Genomic DNA, 24,020 nt, shown 5'->3' with positions numbered 1-24,020 from the left:
TAACTAGGTAAAAGGGGTCTTTAATTTTAAAATACCAATCCTACTTATTTCTTAGTACTTTTAAAAACATGAATGTCTTTTGAAATAAACATTCTCAAAAATCTGTATCACTAACATAATCAAATGAGATTTAGGCTTTCAAATATGGCAATACAAGCAAGTTTGGGTAGACAAGTGGGTAGGCATATAAATAAGTTTATTCCATGTTAAATGAAAATACAAAGTGTGAAATGAACTGGATTAAGACTCAAAGTGAAGTATAACCACTTCATCTACAATTTATTTGCAGTTATATCAAGACTCTTAATTCATGCATGCAATTATAGCTGGCAAATACCTAGTGTAAGCCAATATTCTGTGCAGCTATCTTTCCATCTGCAATTCTGGATGGAAACTATGAAAAATGCCTGAAAATAACATCTACAAGTTGGAGGTTATGGCACTGAATAACAAGAATGACAAAGTGAAAGGACAGAAAATCTGATTGAGTGACAACCACTGACAAAACTATGGAAGAAGAAAGGGATGCGTAAGCAAGGAGACAAGAAAAAGAAGAAGTATTCCTAATCACTTCCACTATATATAAACTGATTAATGCTTAAAAATAACCAGCACACTGTCATCTCACACTTCCAAATACAACTCCTCAAAGCAGTTTCTAATGTATGTTTCTGACAGCCATGAATCAAAGAGACCTACTATTTGGCATGAAAATCTAGAAAGGAAATTGTACACTGCCAGTATAAATGTACCAAAAGTAGCAAGAGTTTGAAGGCAATACGTCAAGTTGTCCAAACAGTCCTCTAGATTGTATATTTTGTCAAGATGTGTGTCACACATAACAGGAAAATAGTTTAAAGGAATATAGTCCTTCCAGTGAAATACTTCAGTGTAATTACAAACCAGTTATCCATTGCTCTGTATTACCTAGTGGTCTAGCATACCTTAAATGGACAGATACTTAAACTTATTTTTTAACCTCCATAGTAGGTCAATGCCCTTCACTTCAATTGTATTCTTCCTTCCAGAAAAATGAGGCAATGACCCTATTAACCATTTCCTTGAGTTCAGTGATGGCACAGTGCTCGCTTTGCAGAGCATGTTACAAATAGAGTAATGATATGGCCTGACAAGCTGCTTGACTGCATATTATTTGATTCTCACAGGGCCACTAAGTGTGCAGTGAAATTTGTGCTCATAAGATAAACTAGGCAGCATTGGTAATTATTTCATTCTGTGGCTGGAATTCTCAAGAGGAGGTTACTTGAATCATCTCAGAGCTGATGGGCCAGCAGTGCGGGCAGAGGAGAAAAGGACAGAAGCAGAGAGGGCACCTGGGAAAACGCAGGGAGTCAGAGCAGCCTTGAGTCAGATGCCTTAGGTAAATTCTGAAATCCAACCTGTTTGAGAGAGGCATCCTGGGGTGCTTCTAAAGTTCTGGCACACTACCAGGAAAAGCCTAAAAAAAAATCATATACTACGCTTGTGAGTATCACAGACTCAGCTCATCACATACAACACTACAGGAATCAAAATTGGCAATATTCCTTATTCATTGTTATCCTTCTAGTTAACTTTCAAGTCAATTTAGAAGAACTGAGGTACATTCATCCTATCTCCATTGCAAAGAAATTTTGAGATTATTGCTTCACACTTGTCATTTTTCCATATCACTATAATGAGAACTGTATGTTCATTGTACATACATACATACACTGGGCATGTGTCAGCTCAACAGCTTGAGACTGTTGGTACTGAGGGCTGAAAGGAAATAAACTGGTCTTTAATAGCATTTATGAGAACATTGCAGTATTGTCAGGAATAAAACACATTAAATACCTGGTTAAAAAATACAGTCTTTTATTTGCACCATTTGGCTGCTTCACCTTTTGCCATTCTGAGGAAAGATTCTTTTTTTTTCCTTTTTAAACAACAACTATGATGATCCTGAAAAAATAATAGCAACAACAAAAAGAATTTGGGTAGTATATCTGGGACACTTGCCTTAAACTAAGCAACAGATATGGAATACCCCAGGATTGGTTCCATGTGTTGATAATTGCTGCTTAGAGAAGTCAGAAAGAAAATATGGGTAACAGAAAAGTGAAGAACTGTTGCTCCCTAGTGCCTAAAGAAAGTAATCCCTTGATTACAAAGCTGAGCAGTACTGTAAAGGAAAAACAATTAGGTGATCCATGCATCTCGAGCATTTAACTGTAAGTAGCACGATATGCTTCATGATATTCTAAACATTTTGCTCCAAGATAAGTATTTCAGAAAACACTGACCTATACAGAATAGAAATAGCTTCCCACATTCAATCATGTTTCAACCATCTTACAAATAATTCATGGATAACAGAAAGTAGTAAAGGCAACTGTCAGAAGCTGGATTGCAGTGTCTGTGTTGTGTGCTTACATTAGTGTGTTTACAAAGAATGGATTAAATTTAGGTGATATTGCACTTGAATTTAGTATTTATATTATGAATTACCATGAAATTTTAATGCATGGACTGCTTTAAATGTACTTTCATTCATGTATCAAGGAGAACAAGTGCAGAAAATAGTACGTTTATCCATTCTTAAGGCAGTAAGAACATAATCACCTTGTGATTGTAAGCTGTTTTGTTCTATTTTATTTATTATTTGACATAGTACTTGGTTTTGTAGATTGGGCTACAGCATTTGCTGGCAGAAAATGAACCTGACATCATTTTAACTATTCTAGGCTTTTACTGCTCTCTAGTCAGTGCTCTGTTTATTGTCCAAACTATGAAAATTACAATGCATCTTCAACTAAAACTACTCTTTATTTCTCCAAGTCCCTTAAATGTTACTCTAAAATTATCCTGTTTTACATGTAGTCCCTCTGTAAGGTACTTCCAAAGTCCTTTTAAACCACTTGTGAATCATTTAACACTTCATCAAGCTATTTGGTACCTTTTTATAGATTTCAAACAAGACCTTCCATGCTTGACCACAGTAAACAGGACAGTCCCAGTGCTGTGAGAACCTCATACCAAGGCCCAGCCAAACTGGGCATTTATTTAATCCTCCAAGGGCTCCACACAACTCTCTCTCTTTTTCATGCACAGACCTTTCCCTTCAGCTGTTAACCCTGGATGGCCTCTTCATGCTCACAGGAGTCAGGACATGTCCAGCCTCTCTGGTCTCCTCCTGAGGAGAGGGGCAGGCAAGGTGCCCTCCACTCCAACAAATTTGAGATCGACTATTAGAGCAGGGAGCTGAACTGGACAAAAGTCAATGTGCCCAGCCTCCAAAGAGGGGAGGAGAGAGAAAAGCTGTCAGCCCTGCTGAGCACAGCAGCCCTCCCCAGCCATCCTCTGGAGCTGCTCAGCACTGGGAACAGACCGGCTCCACAAGTGCACCCCTATAGTTACACCCCTACAGTTACACCCCTACAGTTACACCCCTACAGTTACACCCCTACAGTTACGCCCCTATATTTACACCCCTACAGTTACACCCCTATAGATTACACCCCTACAGTTACACCCCTACAGTTACACCCCTACAGTTACACCCCTACAGTTACACCCCTATAGATTACACCCCTACAGTTACACCCCTACAGTTACACCCCTACAGTTACACCCCTACAGTTACACCCCTATAGATTACACCCCTACAGTTACACCCCTACAGTTACACCCCTACATTTACACCCCTCCAGTTACACCCCTACATTTACACCCCTACAGTTACACCCCTACAGTTACACCCCTACAGTTACACCCCTACAGTTACATCCCTACAGTTACACCCCTACAGTTACGCCCCTATATTTACACCCCTACAGTTACACCCCTATAGATTACACCCCTACAGTTACACCCCTACAGTTACACCCCTACAGTTACACCCCTACAGTTACCCCCCTACAGTTACACTCCTATAGTTACACCCCGGCAAGTGTTGGCTCCTGTGAGAATTGGAAATCATCTGCCCCACATCAGTGTGAATGCACCATGCAGGCTTTTCTCACTCAAACCCTTGTTACAGTGATGGGTTTGACCTTGGCACCATTTGAAAGAGTCTCCTGCTACTGACAGCCAGTGCTGGCCTGTTGTATCCCACAATAATGAGCTCCACCTTAGCGGAGCCTGGATCGATTTCCCTGCCAGTTGTCAGCCCTTACTGTAGTGCTGTGAAATGAATAAGTAAGATCAACAGTGCTATAACCATGTCCCTTGGATCATTGAAATATGCACTGTGATATAATAAAGTGACTTTGCATTTAAGCAGTGGCCTAGCAAAAAAAAAAAAAAAAAAAATCCTGATACTGCAGAAACTTTCTCCTCACAAGATTGATAGCAATATTAGGCAGGAAAAGAATAATTCGTTTTGTTCTATTTTTATGTAGAAAGTATAACAAGCTTAAAACATTACCCACGTTGTTTCTTCAAATGAGTTCAAAAATTAAAAAGTATTAAAAAGTATGACAATTTATTTATGCAAAAAAAAAGAACATATCAGCACAATCATTAGAAATTTTAATATTTGCTTTATTTTCTCTATAGAGCATGCATTCTTCACATCTATGCACTATGGGTGGGTTTGACTCATTGCAATAATAGACCAATTATGAAAATGAAGGAGCACAAAAATCATGAATGCATTAAAAAACATTTTAAAAACCTCAAAGAAAATCAACCATGAAAGGGTGGTTTGCCAGCTTCAGTATTCATGTCCTCTCTAATACCATAAACCACTACTCAGTTTATATATTGAAATATCCCAAACTATTTTTTTTTATGAAGACAAAAATGAGGATTATTTTCATGTATTTATTTTCAAGATAGTGAAATTGTCCTTATTTAAATCAAACCATTAACAGCATTTCCCAAGCAATGCAGTATTCTGGCCTACAGGAAGTCTTGCCAAATAGTGAAACAAACTGGGTGCCACAAATGGGCAAGACAAAAGCTCTTTCACCAAATTAGACTACATTTTAATCCTGAAGTACATCTGAAGAGAGGTTTGTGTCAAATCATTGCCACCTTCAGGTGAACTGAAACAAAACTGAAATTGGAAACAAAATAAAGGCAAAACTGGAAACAAGATATAGTCAAAACTAGGGAATTAGAAGCAAGGGTATTTATGTTGCCCAGGCTCAGAGGTTTATCCTCAGGGACTCAATTTCCAACACCTCACATAGACAACAGTGAAAACTGTGCAGAACAAATCAGAGAATGTGGCTTTGAAGTGTGACCAGCACAGAGGATATACAAAGAGCTCAGCAGAGACAGGGATGATGGAGATTTTATCACACCCAAAAGGCAAGGGTGACAGCTGCCTGGGAAAGACATGGCAACTGGAATTAATAAAATGCAGATGAGATCAACACTGGTGCCTTTTAACACGCTGGTCTTTTGTAGGTAGAGCATGTAAAGACCTCTCTCAAATGCAGACCTCTCCTGTGCAAATGTGAAGAGATTAACATCTCTAGAACTGCCAAAAGCAGAGTGGAAGAAAATGAAGAGTCATGAAGTTATCACACAGATTCATTAGCCAACTGATTGGCGCTTTCCTATTGCTGCTGTCATGAAAAAGGAAGACAGGAAGACAGATTCACATTTATCTTAAACACCTCCTAGCAGCAACTCTCAGGGAAAGTACATAATCTCGTCTCTGAAAGGTGTCTAACACTAACAGATTTTCAAGATAGCAGGTGCTAACTGTGGAAAGAGCGACTTTTATAAAGTACAGGCTTATTTAGAAAACTTGGCATTTCCCATGGTGTTTGTGTTATTGCCATTCTGACCACAATTACAAATGCAAGAAGTCCAACCACTAAAGACCTAGACTATTAACAAACAGGACCTAAAACCCACAGCAAATACTAAAAAAAAACACCAAAAAAACAACTTAACAGTAAATCGTGGCAAAGCAATAAAAGTCTAGAAGATGAAGGCATACTTTATATAAACTTCTTGCTGACAAAATCATAATCATTAACCAAAAACTAATTGTACCAATATTTTATACCAGAAATAAGACTTCAAATCACTGAGGTAAAGATGAAACAGTAATGAAGAATTCCTGAAGCTAAACTGAATATTCTAAAAGAACAGAACATTCATTGGTATGAAGACAAAATCTTTACCAGAAAATCATTTACACAGCGTTCTGGGCAAGCCTTCACATATCACAAGCCTTTGCAGAGTATGTTTCAGAAAAGAAGTATTCCCATTTTCTATCTTTTTACCTTCATAAAGCTTGAGTTCTCTATACAGAATAGCCTTAAAATCTTTCCAATAGTACAAACCATGAGGTTTTACAGCTAGCACAAGAACAGGCTCGTTAAAATGCCAACAGAGATACCACAGTTACACTGCTATCTACAGGAAGATTTCTTCTCTGTGAGTTGTAGGAATCTACAAAGACACATTAAGGAAAAGTGGTTATTGATAAGAACCTGTCATTTTTTTCCTGCATAGACATTGACATTTAAAAAACTACCAAAGTCTGAGTACCATCAGTAATTTTATTTTTTATATACAAGATTATTCAGAGCCTCCAATTAACTGCAGGGCTGCATCTTACTGAATGCTGCATGGAAATACGCAAAGAAATGGTTCTTTTCAAATAGCTTAAAAATCTAAATCTAAACAGACAGTTGACACAAGAAGCAGCAAGACAAGATGGGAAGAGTCTACTGTAGACAATTAAATATACACAGAAACATATGTAAAAATACTAAACACATATGGAGAATGCTTACTAGAGTTAGGAAATTTAAAAAAGGGCTCAATGAGAAACAAAGAGAAATAAAGCTGAGAATTGCTACTCTCCTCCCTGCCACTACCAACATGCAATTCTGATTCATTTTCTCTGCAAGTTGAGCCAGTATGGCAGGAGCAGATGCCACAAATGCCACTGTAGTAAGAGCACTAAGTGTGACAGAGGAGAGGAGTAAACAGTAGGGTTCAGGGTGCAATAGCAGTTTCTACAGCAGGAATTACCCTCTTTCCCTCTTTGGGGCAGTGCTGGACTTTGGTTTTCATGAGAGCATTAAAGAAACTGCCATAGGATAACCTTAAACTTTGGGGCTACAGCTCGCTCTTGTCACAAACCAGAGAGCACTCAATTGCAGTGCAGCAATAAGAATCACACGGTGATTTTTGGCATTGTTCAGTGCAGGGCCAGGAGTTGGACTCGATGGTACTTGAGGGTTCCTTCCAACTCAGAATATTTTATGATTCTGTAATAAAAGCAACACTCCAAGTTATGAATAAATGGCCTGATGCACAGTGCTGCTGAACAGAGAAACAATGTGTTTGACACTTTCAGTAATAAGCCATGTGCTTTAGGAGGGTCAAGGAAAGTTCTCTTTGAAAAGCCCAAGTAACACCTGGTTGCTGTCAGGATGTTTGTTCTTGCCTCTTCTGCATTCATCTCCATTCTGCATTGTGTTCTCATCAGCAAGTTCATGTACCTTAACAAAAAATGCAAGAAGCTGGCTCTACTGAATGTATTTTTAATGTGTCTGAAAATATTCAAAGCAATTATAAGGTATATTGGCACTTGGCTGCAGTTGGAGTAATCACTCGCTTTAATCTCTTTGCCTGCAGTTCTGTAGCGTGCCTGTTCGGCACCAGCAGCTCCTGGAGTCTGGTGTGAACCCAACACAGATGTTTTCCAGTAGTTAATCTGTGCCTGTGACCAATGTCTCCCAACAAGAGCCTATTCCAGCTCCAGAAAGACTGAAGGAAATGCAAAGTGAGACTGGAACAGCTTTATATTTTGCAATGCTCTCAACAATACTGCCAACCCTTGTCTTTGGACTTAAATTTTTTCCCATGTTCACAATCACTGAGGCTTGTAAAACTGTCACATTTTAACACAACTATTGTATTCTTCACACTTGCAACTAAAATAATTACTTCAAAAAGCGCAGGTTAAGACTCGTGTCTCTCTGAAGTAAGACAGTTTATCCAAAATCAATTCAAGTAATACTCCTTGAGATAAATTTATGTGAAAGTTTGTCAGCTCTGTGATTCAAGAATTGAAACTCTTTATGAAACACAGGCAGAGATTTTGAATGGTGTGAGAAGAGGTGACGGATATGAAGAGTCATTTCTTTTCCTTCAGTCTTGGTGTAATCATGCATTTGTCTGATAGCGAATGTGCTAGAAGTACATATCTCCTAATCAATCTGTCACAGTGCTTCGTTTTTCTACATCACACAGTCATTCTCTACATTATGCTATAATAAAAAGTTGAATTTTCAAGCTTCAAGGAAGAATACTGGAATTTGTAGTTTTAAATTAGAATCTTATTCTAATATTTCTCCCAAAACTCAAGATGTCTCTTATTTGCTACCTCTTTTTAAGTATTAAAATGGCCAACAAAATCAAGCCTATCCTGGCAATAACTGTATTTTGAGAGCACACTTTAGGGGTGTGGGTGTTGGTTTTGGTTCTTTATCAGACTTTGATTCTGTGGCAAAGATATATTATTTCACCTTCTGAGGACAATGAATAAGGTTACTTTCCACTGAAGCAGGAATTGTCTAATCATCACAGGAAATGACCATCTTAGAAATTATGCAGAGAAGAATATTTGCCTGACTTTTATTTTGAAAAGAACGTACGCAGTCAACATAAGAACAAATTTTAATGGAGCAAAATGGACCATTATTTTGTAATAAGACAATTTCTTGTTAAACGTTACCTCATGATCACCTTCAAACGCGCAGTCTAAAAAAAAAAATCTTCTCATCATTGCCTACCTAAGTGTGCCCCATTAACTAGGTACAACCAGTAGTTCATAAACAAAATCAAAAGATAAATAAGTGTTAATACTGAAGGTAAAGAAGATACAATCCAGTAAAAACTCAAGTTAGGAGGAAGAATAAAACGATTCTGTACTTGGACATGGTGGTAGTAGGAACTCCCTCCCAGCAATTCTACTTTGTGACAATAAAGCTTCAATTTAAGCCCACAATTATCACTTGACAGCATTTGAGGAATTTCAGTTATTCTCTGCTGTTGGAGCTACTCCAGTACCCTCAAGCATTTTAGAATTTCTCAGCTGATTTCACTGTAAAATTTCTACTGCTATAGCCTGTAAGTATGCACACAGGGGAATCAGATCCACTAAGTATTCTACAAGTAAAAGAATTGGGTTCTCCCAAGGTGATTGAGCTTGCAGGGATGTGGATCCCAGTATGAAAACTTAGGAAGGAATAGGATAATGTTGTAGCATAACACAAGAGCTCAGTGGAGTCACAAGTTTGTCCTTCACTCTCCTGGCAGCAATCCTGGACACCTTTTCTCACTCCAGTGTCACAACACACCTGTAAGAAAGTCTATCAGCTGTGGAAGGTTTCTCCTATTGTGGGAGACCACCCTGGAGAGATGGCTACTTCCAACCTAGGTTACCCTTGGACGTGAAGCCATGATGGAAAAAAAAAAACTGGAAATGGCTACAAAAAGATCACACCTTTGGGGTGGCAAAAAAGCAGTGGAGAGCAGGCTTCAGGCTGCAGGATCTTCAGGCCAGGTTTAAAGCTAGCCTTAAATATGAGTGAGATTTCCAGCCTCCTTCAAAGCAGCAATAGCCCTGGATACTTCTCAGGCTGACAGACGCTTTCAGCTATACAAAATTTAGTTCTAGTACAAACTTTGCAGTACAAATTAAAATTGATGTGACTTGACTTGCAGCAATTTTTTTCAGCCTAAAAAAATAGTCAAAAGGGCTAATTTGCCATGCTTATGTTGGTCTTGATTTTATTAATATTTCTGCTCCTCTTCCCTATTTTTCTTTTCTACCTTTCTGGTTTTGTTTTTCTCTTCATCCTACTCTCCATTGCATTTGTCATACACATTTTTCTTTCTTTTCCTTTTCTCCAAAATATCGTTCCATGGCCATACTGAATGGACTGCAAAGAAAGCAATTCCTCCTGTTTCATGCCCACTGATTTCCCACACCAGAGAAGAGATGCTGTTTTTCAAAGTCCCAGTTCAGCTCAGCAAGGAGGAAGTGGCTAATGCCAAGAACAGCAAGAAATTAGTGTCAGCTCATTATGAAGGAAAAAAAAAAGAGAAAAAAAACCCCAAACCACCCAACACTTGCAAAGCTAGAATTTCAGATCAGCAGGATGAGAGAGATAGTAGTTTATTAATACCATTAAGGCAAATTCTCAAGATAAACTGTTTGCATGACAGGAGTTCAAGCCTTTCTTTGCTCTATTTGCGATTGGCATGGGGTCCAGTTGGATCTAAGCCATTGGGATTTGAAAAAATAAGATTAAAAGTAGATTGAAATGCAATATTTTATCTGAGCAAATACCCAGGAAGGTATTTGCAGGATGTGTCCTTACAAAGAGAACAGAAAGAGAGTGTGTCAATGAGCGTAAGCTGCATTATCAATTATAATACTGCAGCTCTTCCCAGTCTGACACCACCATTCTGGCAGTTTATGACAGGCTGATTTCTTCCATCTCCATTACAATCCAAATAAACAGAGATTGAACCACACATGAACCCAGCAGTACCTGAATTATAGAAATAATTTCAATACTATAAATGCTTAGAAGCACTGGATATGATAGCTCTTGAGCTCCCTTGCTCTTTGGCTCCCTTCAGTCACTAGCAGGCAGGTTAGATTTTCCCCTTTAAGACAAAAGGGTCTTAGCTCAAAGGCTGGTATTTTGTGAGGGTTTTTGACCACCACTAAAATTGGCTCCACAATATGACACATCTGAGAACTGGACACATTTATTTCCAACCTAAATATATTTATATCATTTTTTCCTAATTTACTGCTCCATTTCTGATATATTTATCTGGTTGGAATAAGCACAACAAAGTCTCTCAGACTCTTCTTATAAGACTCTCCATTCTCCTGAACATCCTAGTAGCCTTTCTTTGCACCTGTTCCAGTTTGAATTCACCTTGATTAAAAGCAGGAAAAGAAAACGATTACAAATATCCCACATTATTGTTTCTGTGGGACCTAGTTCAGGTGTTTGTCACTTCCTTTGCTAATGCAAATATCTCATCCGGCACAGTGTAAGATTGTATTTGCCCTATTCATTGATGTTTTTGCACTGATGACTTGCAGCCATCCTATGACTTTCTCCTCTTCTGTCATTTCCAATTAACAAGCTCCTAGCTTATAGCCAAAATGTATTGGTTTAGTGCATGATCTTGCACTTTGTCCTATTGAATTTCATTCAGATAGTATTACTGTAGTCCTCAAGGTCATTTCATTCTTCCTGTATGGAATTCTGAACTCCCCCTGTGACAGGGCCCAGAAGACTTTTCAGCTTCAGAATAATTTCTTTTTTCAAGGGAATTACTAAATTTTTAAAACATGATATACCAGGAGGATTTCTTGAGGGACTGACATGTAGCCCCACTACCTGACATGACCTTAGTGTCCCTGGCAGGTTACAGTAATGGATATTGTCTCTGCAATGACTTTGAAGTACTTGAAGCAAAATTCCAGAATATTTTGGTCTTTCTCTCCGAAAAACAATAGTTTCCAGAGACATCTAGGCACTCTACTTACCCATGGGACCAGTGGATCTATGCATTTTTCACATTTCTGACTATCTCCAGTTTATTGTTTAAACTAAAGTCATCATACTTAAAACTTCACAGCACTGCAGTTGTTACATCTTGACATTAAACAGGTGCCTATACCTGGAGATGTCCCAGGTGACTACACATATTTACTGGATATAGATATTTACAGCTACTTCATTTATCATGAAAAAAGTTACCACAAGGAAAACCGCTTATCTCTAAAGGCAAGTCTAACCATTATCAATTTATGACAGTGGAAACTTCCTCAAGTTCAGAGAAAAACACATGTGTATGCTAGCTCCAGGACACTGGAAAATTGAAATATAAACTTGAGTGATGAACAAACCAATGCTAACTCCATGAAAATGAAGTTCTTGGCTTATCTCTGATGATCAATCTACTTGTGATACAAAGAAATCTATTTTTTAGAGTTTTTTCCTCCTGCTTTTGAGTTTTCCATCTCAAAGCTTTGAATGATGACCTATCTTGAGAATAACTATTTTCATAGTATTTTACCAGACAGCTTAGAAATACTTAGAAAACAATGCAATTGATACACACTAAGACTTCAGAAACATTAGCCACACCACCAGCAATAGTCAAAGAAAGAATGAAGAGTGGAGAAAGATCCTTTTACTCCTTAGCTGGCAGATCAGGGGCACAGAAACTGCATGTCAGTTTTGCCCTTGGGTTTATTTACACAGCAAAACAACTCTTGAAATTCAGAAGTCCATTTCTATCCTGCAGGACAATTTTATTGAAACAGTCATTCTGCTGTTACACTAAATACTGCATGTGGGAACAAGTATTCTAATGTGCTGCATAGAAAAAACCTAGCACCTTGTGAAAATCCTTTCTTCTTGTCCCTTCTGCCTCTCACCATCCTTCTTCCTTTAGAAACTCAGAGAGAAAACACATTTTACCATGGACTTGGGTGTCACCTTCAGTCTGCCTTCTGACCTGATGTAATTATGGGAGGCAGAGGACACATCTACACTCATCTTCCCCTGTAACCTGCAGTGATCACACTTCCCAAGATACAGGGAGTAGCCCAGGCAGACCTTTACACCAATTCCTAACACCTCTTCCTTAATGTTATTAAACATTTTAACAATGTCATTTTCTCAACACACGGTATTTGCTGGACTGTATTCTCATATACTGTGCCACTCCTCAAAATGTAAATGCAGCTCCAAAACATTCCAAAATAATTAGGCAAACTTCATGAACTTGAAGAGTGCAATTAATTGATAGTGAAGTGGGAAAATTGGAGGTTTTCCAAGAGCCTCCTGGAGCACTCACCTGAGTCTAATAAGCAAAACCCTTCCAGTGTCACATCAAACTCTAAACACATTCCTTCCAAAGACTGTAATGAGAACATGGATTCTGAAAATCTAAATTGTCTTTAAATTAAGCACAATTTTTTTTAATAATTTTTAATTTTTTCCTCTGGTTTTGATACATTTTTCATTACATAATTGGAAGAATTGCCTTCAAAAATTTTATGAGATCTATAAAAGCTCATTCTTTTCTCTCTGCAGAAAACTGTGTATTTAGATTTTTAATAATTAAGCATTACAGCTCCCTGTCATATTGTCTCATAGAATTTCAGAGAGGAAAGTCACAGAGAGAAGGATTATTCAAATTTACTACAGAAAGAGAAACAAGTGCATGTTGGAGTGCGTGTCCTAATGTAATTCTCTTCAAAACTGCCAACAGTCATGGCAGTGAAAAATGGTTTGTGTCTTGGGCTACTGTCATAGGTTGTAATACAGAATGTGACCAAAAGTATGTATTCTACCACCATCCGTTGAAACCAGGTGGGGCAGTCATCTTCATCTTTTCACAACCCATCCTTCCTCCAGGGAGATATCTCCTGTTAATGGGCAACTGAGTCCACTATATTACTGATAAAATTACATCATCCCATTGGGAGATGCTTCAGCCAGGGAGAGGAGCCAAACCTTTCCTACCTAGATAAACACTGTGATTTGGAACACCGGAGTAGCCTTTTTTTCTACTGGACTCCAGAGGAAAACCAGACCTTTCCACATCACTGGACTTTCAGAGGAAAACTGCACCCTTCCACAGGAGTACTGCTTCAACTGAATCACATCTGTCACTGCAGGAGGATGCAGCCACCATTTAATCAGACCACTACCAACACCCTGCCTGACAGGGTGTCAAGTTGTATTCTGACTGTGTCAGTGTTTTGGGTTCGTTCTTTGTAACACTGTATTTCTATTTTAATTTTGCTAGTAAAGAACTATTTCCCATATCTTTTTCTGAGAGCCCCTTAATTTCAAAATTATAATAATTTGGAGGGAGGAGGACTGCTTTCTCCATTTCAAAGAGAGGCTCCTGCCTTTCAAACCAGGAGAGGTTTTCAAGCTAATTCCTGTCAGCTTGTTCCCTTGGTTTTAAACATGAGCAGATGAAATAAAAAATGGAAGGAGAAAAAGAATCAAAGACAGGCATAAGTGACACGGACTGTTCTTTACCTCCTCATACATAAACATGTGTCCTGAGGAAGACAGGTTTTGTCACTAGCCCCATGACTAGTCAAGTTCTAGAATTCTACGTGGACTAACATTGCTTGGAAGCAAATCGCCATGTGGAGCAGAATTGTGGATAAGCACCTAAAGATAGGAGAGAACACAGGCTAATTTGCAAAACATGGGAAGGTTTCCTATGATGTTATCCTTGGTGCAGATATCCAAATACCTTTTGCATGAATCAGGAAATTTCAGCATCATACCAAACGGATATTAAGGTGGGAACATGGACTTCAGAGTTAGGGATCTCTCATGTTTAGGCTACCTTGTAAGGAGCTTCCTAGGAAACTCAACTGAAAATGGGGGCAATTTTCCTGGTTAATAGAGAAAGACTCAAGTACAGCTGTTCTTCTGTCTGGTTGCAGAGGTTCCCAGTGGTGAATACTGGGCTCGAACCCCAACATAGCTGATAATTCAGCTTCAAGCAGTTGACCTTTGCTTTCCGTTGCAGTAAAATCACACTGAACTCTTTGGTTGCCATGTCAGTGCAACATGTAATTCATCTGTCATTCTGCCTGAATTATGCTCTCTTACAAAAAATGTTGATCCTAGATGATAAACTGATATTAACATACCAAAGAACAATTAATTTCAAATATTTGAATATTTAAAGGCTACAATTCATTTCATTACCTCTGTATGCTCTCTGATTTCTAGGTCTACAGTATTAATAAGGTAAAATTAGTTTTATTCTATGAAAAACATTTTTCTGTTTTATTATCCTACACAAGTATTCTTTTATCCTGGCAATAGAAAACACAGAAGCTTGTCATTCATGTCTGCAGACTTAAAGATCCATTATATTGTGTGGTGATTTGCTGTTAAATCTGGCAGGTGTTTTGTTAGCAAGTGTAAATAAAGGTACAACCATTCTGGAACACTGGGGTATCCCTCACATTCAACAAAGCACGAATGTCAACAGCTTGATGGATATATTTTATACCAGGAAAACCTATTTCAATTAAATAGCTGTCATTTTAAGAAAGCCCATCACAAAATAAACAAGTTGTCTGGAAGAACAACTGTTTTACCTTTACTCCTTCTCTTGAATGATGTCTGTCTTCTCCAAGAGATTTGTACCAGCCTGGTTGACACTGAAGTGAAAAGAAAAAAAACAAAGAAGGAAACTACACCAACAGCATGGCCACTTCACAAAAGTAATTTCTTTCTCAGTAATTTATTGTGCTGCTTTCTTCTGCTTATTTACTGGTACCTTCAAATTGCTGCACATTTTTCTAGGTAGAATGCTGAACATAGTGATCCTCCTTCTCTCCACCTCCCATACTTTCCACAATAAGTTGCTTTATCCAAAGAACTTCTTCAGAGATGCATTTATTGTACCAAACTAATGCACTATAACATAATAAAAATTGCTCTCCCATCTCTCTGCTTCCTGTGCATCTCTACAATAACTAACCTTAATCCTGACAAATTTTACCAGCTGTCAACCCTGACACTGCCTAGTTGCTTAAAATAAATATAAAACCAAGAGCTTTTGAAGTGTAAAAAGAGTAATTAATTTTTTACAGGATCATAGAATGTCTTGGATTGGAAGGGACCTTGAAGATGATCTGGTTCCAACCCCTCTGCCATGGGCAGGGACACCTTCCACTAGACTAGGTTGTTCAGAGGCCCATCCAACCTGGCCTTTAGCACTTTTGTAGATGGGGCATCCACAGCTACTCTGAGCAACCTGTTCTGGTGCCTCATCACTCTCTCAGGGAAGAACTTCTTCCTGACATCTCATCTAAATCTGCCCTATCAATTTAAAATCACTGCCCCTTCTTCTATCACTCCATGACTGTATAAGGAGTCTCCAGCTCTCTTGTATCCCCTCTAGGCACTGGAAGGTTGCAGTGAGATATCTCTGGACCCTTCTTTTCTTCAGGCTGAACAAGTCCAACTTTCCCATCCTGTGTTCAGAGCAGAGCTGCTCCAGCCCTCTGAGCATCTTTGTAGCTTCCTTTGTAGCTTGTGGACCCACTCCAACAGGTCCATGTCCTTCTCAGGTTGTGGTCCTGGGGCTGGATGCAGTGCTCCAGGCAGGGTCTCACCAGAGCAGAGTTGAGAGGGGCAATCCCCTCCCTTGACATTATTTGGATTCAGCCCAGGACATGTTTGGATTTCTGTGCTTTGGGCACACATTGCCAGGTCACACTGAGCTGCTCATCCACATACAGCCCCATGTCCTTCTCCTCAGGGCTGCTCCCAAGCCATTCCCCACCCAGCCTGTGTTTGTGCTTGGGCTGATCTCAACCCATGTGCAGGAAGCCACACGAGGCCTTGCTGGTGAATTTGCACAGACCCACCTCCCCAGCCTGTCCAGGGCCCTCTGGGTCCATCCCTTCCCTGAAGCACCAACCACACCACACTGCTCAGTGTCATTGCCAAACCTGCTGAGGGTGCATTGTACAAGTCCTTGTGTAATATTTCCTTTTGGTTTGTAAAAATAGTTTTGTTTTCTGTCCTAGGTAAGGTTTAGACTAAAGAATCATGTAAGCCAGTTTCTGGGTTGGGTTTTTTTTTTATTAATTTTAAATTACTCAGATTACATGTTGAACTTTTAAGGTTTTTTTTTCCCTGCCAGTGTTGTATGTGAGGTTCATTAAATACTGACCTAAATACATCTCCCTACATTTCATTGTAGCATGGCAGATTTTGTGATGGTTCTAATCAGGCTTAGTAGAGCTGCCCACCTCAATTCCATTAAGGAAAAGTCAACACACGCACACTTGCACCCCTAAGCTATTGGTGATTCCTGGATCAAGCAAGCAAAGCCTACAGACATCAAACAGCTGTGTTACTTAATAAAAGACATAATTTTATATCTAGCCTGCTTATTTCCTTTAATTTTTCTGACCCCTGAAAAGTAAAACAATGAAATAGAATACAACATTAAATAAAATCAGAACTTTAAACAAATTTATTAAAATAACAGTTTTTCACCTTCCAGTTTATTTTCTGTGTCTCTCACCATTCAGTTTTGCTTTCTATTTTATACTCTAAATGAGGCTGAGGACACTGAGAAGGCAAAAATATGACAAGCTATTTTTGCCAATTCTGCTTATTGTACAAATTACCCTTATCAGAACTTCCTTGTGTTAAACACTGCTGCTAGGACTGATTGAATCAGATCAGGGCTGTTGCAATTTCATTTAGGAAAAGAAAAAAGTTTCAAGAAATTAGATTTATATTTTGTTCTAAATTATTATTTAAACACAGGTATTGCATTAAGTGTCTTTTAAAAAGCAGCAATAACGTTTCAGGGAAAAAAACCCAATTTTTTCACATTCTGTGTAGCCTTATAGGTCAGTAAGCAGTGGGCTGATCGAAAAAGCACAAAGCAGGTGTGCTCCTTGCTCTCGTGAGTTACACGGACTTTCTCCACTGGTGAGCAGCAGGTTGGTCCAGAGAGGCCCTGAGGGAGCACAGTGAACAGGAGTGTGGTGAACAGGAGTGTGGTGAACAGGAGCGTGGTGAACAGGAGCGTGGTGAACAGGAGTGTGGTGAACAGGAGCACAGTGAACAGGAGTGTGGTGAACAGGAGAGTGGTGAACAGGAGAGTGGTGAACAGGAGCACGGTGAACAGGAGCACAGTGAACAGGAGAGTGGTGAACAGGAGAGTGGTGAACAGGAGCATGGTGAACAGGAGCATGGTGAACAGGAGCGTGGTGAACAGGAGCGTGGTGAACAGGAGCGTGGAGTGGTGAACAGGAGCGTGGAGTGGTGAACAGGAGCGTGGTGAACAGGAGCGTGGTGAACAGGAGAGTGGTGAACAGGAGTATGGTGAACAGGAGTGTGGTGAACAGGAGTATGGTGAACAGGAGTGTGGTGAACAGGAGTATGGTGAACAGGAGCGTGGTGAACAGGAGTATGGTGAACAGGAGCGTGGTGAACAGGAGTGTGGTGAACAGGAGCGTGGTGAACAGGAGCGTGGTGAACAGGAGCGTGGTGAACAGGAGTGTGGTGAACAGGAGTGCGGTGAACAGGAGCGTGGTGAACAGGAGAGTGGTGAACAGGAGCGTGGTGAACAGGAGAGTGGTGAACAGGAGCGTGGTGAACAGGAGCACGGTGAACAGGAGAGTGGTGAACAGGAGTGTGGTGAACAGGAGCGTGGTGAACAGGAGCACAGTGAACAGGAGCATGGTGAAGAAAATTATCTGGCCAGATAATTATGCTCAATTATGCTTCATCTGTGAGACAGATCACCACCTCTAACATCAAAAAGGAAAGAAGGGTAGTCGTGGTGAGTGACTCCCTTCTGAGGGGAACGAGGGCCCCACATGTGGACAGGACCCATCCCACAGGGAGCTGTGCTGCCTCCCTGGGGCCTGGGTATGGGATATCACTGAGAGACTTCCTGAACTGATTCAGCTCTCTGATCATTACCCACTGCTGATAATTTAGGCTGGCAGTGATGAGATTGAGGAGTGTGAGGGCAATTAAAAGGGACTTTAGGGTACTGGGTCAAGGTAAGGTTATGGAACAGTTTATACTAAGTGCCGTGATGCAGTGCCTACAAGATGACCAGGGTATCAGACCCAGCCAGCATGGGTTTAGGAGGGGTAGGTCATGTTTGACAACCTGATCTCCTTCTATGACCAGGTGACCCACTTGGTGGATGAGGGAAGGGCTGTGGATGTTGTCTATCTGGATTTCAGCAAGGCCTTTGACACTGTCTCCCACAGCATTCCCTGGAAAAGCTGCAGCCCGTGGCTTGGACAGGAGCACTCTGTGCTGGGTTAAGAACTGGCTGGATGGCCAGAGAGTGGTGGTGATTGGTGTTGCATCCAGCTGGGATCAGTCACCAGTGGTGTCCCTGCGGGGTCCCTGCGGGTCTGTGCTGGGGACTGTCCTGTTCAATAGTTCTATTGATGGATCAGGGTATTGAGTCTTTCATTAGTAAATTTGCAGATGACACTAAGCTGGGAGCGTGTGTTGATCTCTTGGAAGGGAGGAGGGCTCTGCAGAGAGACCTGGAACGTTTGGATGGATGGGCAGAGTTCAACAGATGAGGTTTAGTAAGTCCAAGTGCTGAGTCCTGCATTTTGGCCACAATAACCCCCTGCAATGCTATAGGCTGGGGATGGTGTGGCTGGACAGTGCCCAGGCAGAAAGGGACCTGGGGGTGCTAATGGACAGCAGCTGGACATGAGCCAGCAGTGTGCCCTGTTGGCCAAGAAGGCCAATGGCTCCTGGCCTGTACCAGGAACAGTGTGGCCAGCAGGAGGAGGGAGGTCATTCTTCCCCTCTGCTCAACACTGGTGAGGCCACACCTCGAGTGCTGTGTCCAGTTCTGGCCCCTCAGTTCAGGGAGGACATTGAGACACTTGGGTGTGTCCAGAGAAGGCAACGAGGCTGGTGAGAGGCTGGGAACACAAATCCTGTGAGGAAGGGCTGAGGGAGCTGGGGTTGTTCAGCCTGGAGGAAAGGAGACTCAGAGGTGACCTCATCACTCTTTACAACTCCCTGAAAGGTGGCTGTAGTCAGGTAGGGGTTGGTTCTTTCACCAGGCAGTAACCAACAGAACCAGAGGACACAGTCTCAAGCTGTGCCAGGGGAGATATAGGTTGGATATTAGGAAGAAGTTTTTCACAGAGAGAATAATAAAGTATTGGAATGCTTTGCCTGGGAAGGTGGTGGAGTCACCATCCCTGGCTGTTTTTAAAAAAGACTGGATGTGGCACTTGGTGCCATGGTTTAGTTGAGGTGTTATGGGATAGGTTGGACTTGATGATCTTGGAGGTCTCTTCCAACCTAGCTATACTGAGATGCTGCGTGATAGCTATGATAAGTGCAGCTCCAACATCACGGCCTTAACACATAGCATCAAAATGCACTGACAGAGAATAAACAGCTGTTAAAAATGTGTAGGGCAGATAAAAAAAGTTATAAAACACAAAACCCACAGTCAGAGGAAATGCATACCTCAGAATTTGTTGTTGTTACTGTAGTTAACAGTCAGTTAGTTAGAACATTAATGATCCAACAACCCACAAACCAACAGTTAATTGCAAGTAATGATTGGCTTCTTGGGGGTTATTGCTTAAATAAATCTTAAAAGTTGTGTGCTGTTAAGTATCTTACTATTTTCTTAAAGTTGGCAGTGAAGTCCAATGGTTAGTTAGTGTTAGTCAGCCTTACCATTAATCCTGATCCCCTGAGTCCAACCATTAATTCTAATCCCTCGCATATGTCGAAAGCAAAGTACAAAAGTCCCTGATTGTCTTCAACAGTTTATTTGGAAAAATGTTACTGAATATCTTGACAGCACAAAAAGGAAAATGTAGCCTCATAGTCTTGTTCATGCTCACAGTAGAAGGAAGACATGCCTGAGTGCTGACATGTCTGACATGGCTCAGTATAATTGCCACCTGTTTTGTTTGGAAATCCTCATGTATAAATTTGCAGTCATCACACATTACTGGGACTGCATGTTTTGTGTTTTGCTTCCAAAAAAACAAGGAAGTTATTAAAATTAACTAAACCTAGATTAAAAGATAATAGCCACTCTAGGGACCCACAGCAATACAGAATTATAGCAACACATAGAATGTCATACATTGCATTTGATAGTCCCTTTACTAACATCAGACTCTTAGGTCAGACTAATTATTTGATACAATAAAATGTCAAAAAGCATCAAGAAATATCAATTAGCTGTGGAGAGGGACTTTTCCTTTCATATGTCAACAGATAAGATCCTTGCAACAAATCTGAAATTTCATGTGGTTTCCAAAGGTACTAGGAGTCCAAGTTTTCCATCTTAAAAGAGTAGTTCAGGGAACTGATAGAGAGATTTGATCAAAGCCACCAATGTAAAAGAATACCCACACACTACAATACAACAGGTAAGTTTGATACCTCTGGATAGTTGGATTTGATATCACTGGAAGTCAGATATGTCTGGTTTTATATTTTAAAAAAACAGAACAAATTGCACCATTTCTGCTGAGAAATCATAAGATTTCTGGGACAGTAAATCCAATACACTTTTAGATACACAGACATTACACATTTGCTATCAGTGACTCCTGAGCTTCTGAGGGGTTTGTTAAAGGTAACAGGTTCACTCCATAGACAGGACCATCCCACATCCCCACTAAGCTCTCTGCAGTAAGGGGAGTCCCTTCCAGGGTAGGCATAAAGCATAAAGATTTCTTCTGTTTTATAGTTAAAAACATGATTTAGTCATGAAGGAAACAGTAGGGTAAACAACAGGTAATAAACCAAGAGAAATAATTAAAGCCGAGTTCATAAGCTACAAGGTAAACTAGAGTCACAAAAAAGCAAATCTACATGAAGCACTACTAGTCTAAGTGAGAATAATCTAGAAAAACTCATATCTGCAATATGTTTCCAAATAGGCAGCTGCCAACACCTGTATTTATGAGTAACCTGAGACATAGAAAGGCAATGACCTGCAAGCAATACCAAGCTAAGAAACCTACAGATCCTAATGCACAGTCCTTGTGATCCCTTTCTCTCAGAGAAACCTACAAAGTATAAGATTGCATTAATAAATAACAAGCCCTTTCAAGCCAAAATTTAAGGCCTGAGTCAATTAATTATTTTTAAAAATGTCTGAGAATTCTACATATCCTTAGAGTGACCATTTGGACTGGAGGTTAAAAAAAAACCCAAACAAAAACAAACAAAAAACCCCGTAAATCCCAAATCTACCAACTGTAATTCACCTTAAATGTTCCTGAAACCTGAATTTTATAAGTCTCGACTGAAATGCATTGATATGTTCAACTTATTACCTCGTTTTTCTCTTTAAGGTAATGATTCACTTCAGTTTTGCATCAACCTGTTAAAACAACCTGAAGGGCGTGAGTATAATTTTCATCATCTCAAACTTCATGTATCAAGAGAAATTAAAGGAGTCAAGACATCACTTTCCCATTCTAGTTTCTTTCCCATCTAGGCTGCTAATTGAACTGGTACTTTCCAAGTGTGAATTTTCTGAAGCATTGAATTTCTCAGAACAGATGAAACAGAGGGTAGGACTGTTCTCACCTACTGCCAGATCCTCTAACTAGTGCTGGTCACTGACTAGATCTCACCTCTATTTCACAGCTGTAATTTTCTAAGCTATTTCTTTTGTACCTCCTTAGCTTTTATTGCTATCAGATACAATTCTCATTTTCTAAGAATTGTTTTTTTCATTATGCTCATCAGAAAAAAAAGGCTACAGATTTAGACATCCTCAATAGTTTTTCCTACAGATAAGACTCACAAGATACCTTTAAACAAAATATATGGAGCTATTTCTGCAAAAAGCAATTACATACAAGAAAAGGTTGTGTGGGTATTGAGAGAGCTGTGCTATTATCAGTATTTTTTTATTACAGCAGTGGTACCTAAGCTCTGACTGTTTTGAACACTATTTTCAGGTATTGCAAGAAACAGAATCCTTAGGCCTGGTATACTTGCTGACATCACTGGTTGTACTTTAAAAATATGTATAGATATTTACCCTTAAGAATTCCCTGTCTGGGGAATTCTGGTCTGATATATAGAAAAAAATGTTAAAGATTGAGAAAGTTTGGCTCAAACTCCCTCAGCTACTCAGAAGACAAAAACTTAAAGTGATCACACGATGAACCTGTGCGTCTCACAGACACCATGGTGAGACTCACAGGACTGACCCTTAACCTCGGAACTCATGGAAATGCTTTTCCTTTTTTTAATAAATTTATCAAGTCCCATCCCTGTCACAATACACACAGTACAGGTGGAACAGATGTTACCTAACCATTCAGTCCTGTGAATGAACACAAATAAAAGTACAAGGAGGAAAACAATGCACAACGTGATCACAAAGCACAATTACAGCTTTCACCTCCTCCTCATTCTGCCCTCTGTCCTATAGTACTAAAGCAGATGAAATGAGCATTTGTGACTTCAGGCTCCATCCCACCCCAGCCCTGACATCTCAGGAGGTGCCTGTGTTCCCACAGACTTGCAGCAGGCAACCCTGCAAAGCGAATATTGCAACCACTCACTATAATTATTACATAAATTATTTGTTAGCAGGAATGCTAACCTGCCACAAGACAGCTGCCTCAAGAAAGTTTAGAAAAGTCTTAATAAAATATGCATAAGTAACTATGAAAATGTAATAGATAACTGTCAAAATAACTTTGAATATAGCAAAACATATCTGCTGACTTACCAGCAAAAAAGAATTTATGGTAATAAGTTTTGGAAAGTAATACAGCCATGTTGCTAAAAATGCAGAGCAGCTGCTTCAGTTATTATAAAATGGCTAATTTTTACTCATTTGTGACATGGTTTTGTAGATGGGTAACAGCTGCAGTTTCACCCAGCTGCATCCTGATGCTAAATGCACACTTTAAGCCATCAGATGAAAGTATAGATTGCTTTACTTTACAGCACTAAGTACCAGTGTCTTTCTAAGAAATACCCTGAAGGTCATTGGCAATTAAAGCTCCCCAAGGTGTCTTTCACTTGGGGAATGGTGACTGGCAGACACAAGGTCTCCACAAGTCAGACACTGTACAGCAACATAGCAAGTAGTAACTGAGCTGCATGGATTTAAAAGGATGTTGAAAGGGCTTCCTACCTGGTACAAGTTGCTACTCCCCCTCACAGTCTGGAACCCTAGATGCTGGCTCTTCTCCTTAATTGCTGAGGTAGCACCACAAATTTCTCTAGTAAGAAGTGGGGAAAAAAAAAAAAAGGAAAAAAAAGAAAAAGAAAAAAAAAAAGAAAGAAAGGTTCTATTGGCTGCTGCCTCCTTCTTGAAAAGGTTACTTCAAATGCCTTTCTCACTCCCTATTTATTTTCTCTCCCTCCCAGAAGAGCAGTTTAGAGGGAGAGTAACGGAGTGTTTATCCTGGCTCTGAGGATGCACGCTTGTGCGATAACTGCCTGCTC

At 39.9% G+C, this 24,020-nt stretch overlaps 1 protein-coding gene across 5 annotated transcripts in view; it reads right to left on the bottom strand.

Moving 5' to 3' along the window:
• Positions 1-23,813, bottom strand: part of TENM1 (teneurin transmembrane protein 1) — an 817,608-nt gene extending 793,795 nt beyond the window's left edge. For all 5 annotated transcript variants that reach the window (XR_004419458.2, XM_033072762.2, XM_033072761.2 and 2 more), the window contains exons 1-2: positions 23,707-23,813; positions 15,146-15,208 (exon numbers count right to left, since the gene is read on the bottom strand). The gene's annotated coding sequence lies outside the window, so the exon portion shown is untranslated. The remainder of the gene's footprint in view (positions 1-15,145; positions 15,209-23,706) is intronic.
• Positions 23,814-24,020: the final 207 nt, after the last annotated feature.

This window comes from Catharus ustulatus, chromosome 14, assembly GCF_009819885.2.
Source record: "Catharus ustulatus isolate bCatUst1 chromosome 14, bCatUst1.pri.v2, whole genome shotgun sequence".
NCBI classification, from domain to species: Eukaryota; Metazoa; Chordata; class Aves; order Passeriformes; family Turdidae; genus Catharus; species Catharus ustulatus.
Note: the sequence above shows the minus strand (reverse complement) of the source record. Positions and strands in the feature narration are given on the sequence as shown.